Here is a 6077-nt window from a genome sequence, read left to right on the forward strand (position 1 = left end):
TAAAACTGAAATAAAAAAACTTCAAAACACATGGAATGCAGCCAAAACATTACAAAACAAAACAAAAGAAACAGTATCGATTGGATTACTGAAGTTACACATTCCACACAGATTTCCTTGTATAAAGTATTCCTTATATATGGTATTTGTTGTTTTGTGACTGACTCATTTCACTGAGCATAATGATCTCTAGTTGGGACCACCTAGTTGTAAATAGTATAATTTCAATGTTCTTTTTTTTTTTTAGTGCTTTACTGCCTTTTTTTTATTATTATTAATTTTATTGTTGTTTACATTATATTATGTGGTGCAGTTTTATAGGTGCTGGGGATTCCCCCCACCCCTCCCAAGTTGTAAATAGTATAATTTCAATGTTCTTAATAGCTGAATAATATTCCATGGATTAGATGTACCACAGTTCCTTTAACCACTCTTGTTTGGACGCACATCTAGATTGTTTCCATGTCTTTGCTATTGTAGCTTGTGCTACTGGAAATAGGATTACAGATCCCCTTGTCACATGCAGATTTCATTTCTATTGGGTATATTCCTAGCAGCAGGAGAGCTGGGTCATATGGCAGATTTATTTACATTTTCCCAAGCACTCTCCATACTGATTTCCACAGTGGTTGTATTAGCCTACACTCGCACCAGCAGTGAAGGAGGGTGCCTTTCTCCCCACATCCAAACTATTTGGCACTATTGGCCAGTCCCAGCCTGTCTTCACCTCCCGAGCTCCCCATGTGAACCCAAGCTCCCACGTGGCTGCTGCAAGGGCTGATGGCTGCCTCTGGATCCCTGGTTGTCCTCTGAATCCAGATCACAGCTCACCAGTGACTGCTGGGTTTTCTGTTCCCTAAACACCACTCAGCCATTGTCACCTCTTCCCTGTGTCCACGGGTTCTCCAAGTACCTCCCTGCTGACTTCCCGGCCCCTGGCTTTTTCTGTAATCTGCTCTCTGTTCCTTACCTTATCTAATAATTTTCTGTCTTCTCAAACATGTCTATGCCCTTTGCCAACCATTGAGATTTTCTAAATGTAAACTTAAGAATTCCCAGCCTCTTGTGCCCTAAGAACAATGTTTGTGCCTGATTAAATGCAACTCTCTCTCTCTTTTTTTTTTTTTTCAGATTTTGTTTATTTCTATTGCAAAGTCAGGTATACAGAAAGGAGGAGAGACAGAGAGGAAGCTCTTCCATCTGATGATTCATTCCCCGAGTGACCATTAAGGCTAGTGCTTACCGATACGGTGCCAGGAGCCAGGAACTTCCTCCAGGTCTCCTACAGGGGTGCAGGGTCCCAAGGCTTTCCCAGGCCACAAGCAGGGAGCTGCATAGAAAGCAGGGCTCCTGGGATTAGAACCAGTGCTTGTCTATTAACTTGTTCAAAAAAGTTTCAGGAGTTTTTATAAAGGCAGAGAAGAGAGTGTTTGCAAAAGGGGGGAAGTAGTTTGCTGCCTCTTTAAGGACTGAGAGAGCAAGAAGAGGAAAGAAAGAAAGGCAGAAACAAGTTTGAGTCCGGGGCTTAAGCCTCTCCAATAAAAAAAAAAAAGTCACAACAACTATAATAGTCGCAGTGGGTGGCAACTTCGGCCCGAGGCTGAGGGAAGCACTGTTTTTTTGATTCCAATTCCAGTTCAGTTCTCTCTCTCTCACCCCCCATTCTTCCCCCACCACCCCGCCCAGTCCCATTCCTTCCTTCCCTCCCCAAATTGCTCTCCTCCACCTGGTCTCCTCTCAGAACCCCGAGCTCCACATTCACCCCCTCCCGCCCGCCTCCCCTCCACCTCCTCTGCCTCCTTTGCACCCTGCCCATGCCCCCACCCCAGTTCCCAGCCTCACCGAGGGTCTCAGGCCCTTAGCGGGCTGGGCCCACGTACACAGCGCCCGTATGTACAACAGATGGAGAAGCAGCTCAAGCTGCTGGGCCCACAGCTGAATTTCGGGGGACGGTGGTGGCGATGACAACCAAAAGGCCCATGAATGCCTTCATGGTGTGGTCCCTTGGGCAGCTTCACAAGATGACCCAGGAGAACCCCAAGATACACAACTTTGATGTCAGCAAGCGCCTGGGCCCCGAATGGAAGCTTAGTCGGAGATGGTTCATGGCCGAGGCCAAGCGGCTGCGGGCGCTGCACAAGAAGGAGCACCTGGATTATAAATAAGATTTAAAAATAAATCTTGGCTGTGGAAAACCTGGATTATAAATAAGATTTAAAAATAAATCTTGGCTGTGGAAAACCAAGATTTCCATGAAGAAGGGTAAGTACACGCAGCCCCCAGGAGCAACAGCATGGTCTGCGCGGTCGCGGTGGGCATCAGCCTGGGCGCGGGCATGAACCAGAGCATGGACAGCTATGCACATGTGAACGGCTGGAGCAATGGCAGCTGCAGCATGATGCAGCACCAGCTGGGCTGCCCGCAGCATCTGGGCCTCAATGCGCATGGCGCAGCTCAGATGCAGCTCATGCACCACTACAACATGAGCGGCGCTGTAGTACAACCCGTGACCAGCTCACAGACCTACATGAATGGCTCTCCCACCTACAGCATGTCCTCCTCGCAGCAGGGCACCCGCGAAATGGTGCTTGGCCCCAAGGCCAGCTCCAGCCCCTCCCTGCTTATCACTTCCTCCCACTCCAGGGCGTCCTGCTAGGCCGGGGACCTCCAGAACATGATCAGTGTGTACCTCCCTGGTGCCGAGATGGCAGAGCCCGCCAGCCCCCAGCAGACTGCACCTGTTGCAGCACTACCAGAGCGGCCCAGTGCCCGGCCAGGCCATTAACTGCACATTGTCCCTCTCGCACATGTGAGGAGGCCCTCCGGACAGCGGACTGCAGAAGGACTAAGGGCGGGAGGGGAGGTTAGGGGGTGATAGTGGGGTGGGGAGTAGGGGGAAAGACATTTTCAGAGGAAAAGGAAATGGGAGGGGTGCAAAAGTAGAGAGTGAGAAGGAAGCATGAAAAAAAAAAAAAGTGCATGCAACAATAATCCTGGTGTGCCGACAAAGAACATTTCATTGCTCACAGCAAATGGCGGCTTCAGAGGAGACCACCCATCTCTTCTATGTTCAACACAAAACGTGCGACGCCAACAAGTAAAGATGCTGGACTTCTTTTTTGGAGGGAATATTTTTGTACAGAGAAAAAACCAGGGGAGGGCCGGGGGAGTGGACCTTGTATAGATCCGAAGGAAAAGAAAACTGCACATGTTTTTTTTTTAATTGAAAGGTGGATATACAGAGAGGAGGAGAGATAGGGAGGAAGATCTTCCATCAGATAATTCACTCCCCAAGTGAGCACCAATGACTGGAGCTGAGCCAATCCAAAGCCAAGAGCCACGAACTCTTAGGGTCTCCCACGAGGGGGCAGGATCCCAAGGCTTGGGGCATCCTCCACTGCTTTCCCAGGCCACAAGCAGGGAGCTGGATGGGAAGCAGGCTGCCGAGATTAGAACTAGAGACCATATGGGATCCCGGGCGTGCAAGGAGAGGACTTCAACCACTATGCCACTGCGCTGGGCCCTACACACAACTTTTTAAAAGTTCTAGTGGTGTGGCCGGAGCTTTGCAGGAGGTTTGCAAAAATCTTTACTGATAATATTAAGAGCTAGTCTCCAAGCGACAAGGGAAAGAAATATTTTAATATTTGCAAGCGAGTTTTGTACAGTATTTATGGAGATAAACATGGCAACCAAAATGTCCATTGTTTCTAAGCTGAGAATTTGCCAATAATTTTCATGAAGCGGCTTCCTGCTGGATTTTGATTTCTGCAGCTGAGTTCAGGACAGTTGCAAACATGGTAAGAAGAGAATTAATTTGATTTGGACATTTTAATTATTTTAAAAAATTATATAAAAGGAAAAAAATTGAATGAGTAACTGCAAAAACTATCTTCGTAGTCTTGTTTTTCAAAAGGGCAAGGGTTTTTACATTGAACTAAATTTCTTTTAACTTTCCGTTAAACAAAAATGGCCACGCAGGTTGACATCATTGGTAATTGATAATAGATTTTGTTCAGTCCCAAACTTTACATTTTGCTCAGTAGAAAGAGCAATGAAATAAAATTACTGGGTTTGAAATATTATCTTATGGTTTGTAACATTGTGTAGATTTACTGTGATATTTTAAGGATTCCTCCACATACCTCCACCTGGTTTATTTTTTCTGCAGTGTATTTTAAAAGATTTGGCTCTGTATAATTTGGATCAGGCTGCTGAGAATCCACGTATATATGATGTTGGGATCCTTGAAGTGAATGTGGGGGACAGGCAGGTGTGAAGAGTATTGATCCATTGCAGGCAGGGCCACAAGGAATGCCCCGCTATATGGCAGGGCCCAGCGGATATCTCCACAACCACCTGAATGCAGCTCCACCTTCTTTTGCATGGACACTGGACCACCCTGTGGAAGAATTCTTTTTTCTTTTTTTTTTTTTTTAAGATTGATTTACTATATTACAAAGTCAGATATACAGATATACAGAGAGGAGGAGAGACAGAGAGGAAGATCTTCTGTTTAATGATTCACTCCCCAAGTGACTGACCACAACGGCCGGTGCTGTGCAGATCCAAAGCCGGGAACCAGGAACCTGTACTGGGTATTCCACGTGGGCGCAGGGTCCCAAAGCTTTGGGCCGTCCTCGACTGCTTTCCCAGGCCACAAGCAGGGAGCTGGATGGGAAGTGGAGCTGCTGGGATTAGAACTGGTGCCCATATGGGATCCTGGTACATTCAAGGCAAGGACTTTAGCAGCTAGGCCACCTCACCGGGCCTTAGAAAGTCCTCGTGTTGCAAGAGTCAAGATACCATACAGGCACTGGTTCTGATCCTGGCAGCCCTGATTCACATCCATCTCCCTGCTTGTGTGCTGGGACAGCAGTCAACGTTGGACCAAAGCCTTGGAACCCTGGACCTGCGTGAGAGAACCAGAAGAAGCTCCTGGCTTCTGGTTATAGATCAGTGCTGCTCAAGCTGCTGTGGTCACTTGGGGAGTGAATCAAAGGATGGAAGATCATCCTCTCTCTCCTCCTCTGGGTATATCTGAGTTTCCAATACAAATAAAATAAATCTTGGGCCCAGCACAGTTCCCTAGCAGCTAAAGTCCTCACTTTGAAGGCACCAGGATCACATATGGATGCAGGTTCTAATTTCAGTAGTCCCACTTCCCATCCAGCTCCTTGTCTGAGGCCTGGGAAAGCCATTGGGATGGCTTAAAGTGTTAGGAACCTGGACGTGTGTGGGAGACCCAGAAGAGCTCTGGGCTCCTAACTGCAGGATGGCGCAACATGGGCTGTTGCGGTAACTTGGGTGTGAATCATAGGAAAGGAAAATATTTCTCTCTCTCCTACTCTTTCTATATATATACCTGACTTTGCAATTAAGATAAATAAATCTTTAAATAAAATAAATTTGAAAAGAAAGAAAAAGGTAGACTAAAGTACATAAAAGTAGAAATGGAACATATTAAATCTGCTGTCACAGAAGTATAGAGGAATATTCCCCTTTATACCAGATAGAGAAAAAAAAAAAAAAATAGGGAAATGAAAGTCTTATCTGTTTTCCTGTAGCCCTTGAACATTTCTGCCATAATTAATTATGTACCGATTATCAAAAATAAAGAGTGGGGAATAAAAAGGAGTATATAATGGATCAGGGCTATCTGGACCAAGTGGGATCTGTCACTGCTTGTGATGTGACCATCCCCTGTGGATGCCCCTCCAAGTCCTCCTTGCTTCATTTCTGATCCAGGTCCCTGCTAATGCATGTTGGAATTCAGAGGATGTCCCAAGGGCTTGAGTCCCTGTGCTGATTTAGGGGAACTGGAAGAATCCACTGACTCCTGGTTTCAACTTGATCCTGCTTTAGCCATTGTGGTCACTTGGAGAGGAATAAAGCACATGGAGATCTTGCATTCTAACTCTCCCTCTTTCTCTATAACTCTACCTTTCATGCTGACAAAATTGATCTTTACTGGAAAAAGAAACAAGAGAAAAAGAAATGCAAAGGATCACTAGGGAGTACCAACAGTAATTATAAACAAATAAGTTGTTCATCATTTCGGGATACTTAGTATTAGC

At 46.1% G+C, this 6077-nt stretch overlaps 1 pseudogene; it reads left to right on the forward strand.

The window, feature by feature from the left end:
* The first annotated feature begins 1961 nt into the window (after positions 1–1961).
* On the forward strand, positions 1962–2813 carry LOC121166985 (annotated as a pseudogene).
* The last annotated feature ends 3264 nt before the right edge of the window (positions 2814–6077 follow it).

Source organism: Ochotona curzoniae, unplaced genomic scaffold (genome assembly GCF_017591425.1).
Source record: "Ochotona curzoniae isolate NIBS_2020 unplaced genomic scaffold, NIBS_Ocur_1.0 contig_1178, whole genome shotgun sequence".
NCBI classification, from domain to species: Eukaryota; Metazoa; Chordata; class Mammalia; order Lagomorpha; family Ochotonidae; genus Ochotona; species Ochotona curzoniae.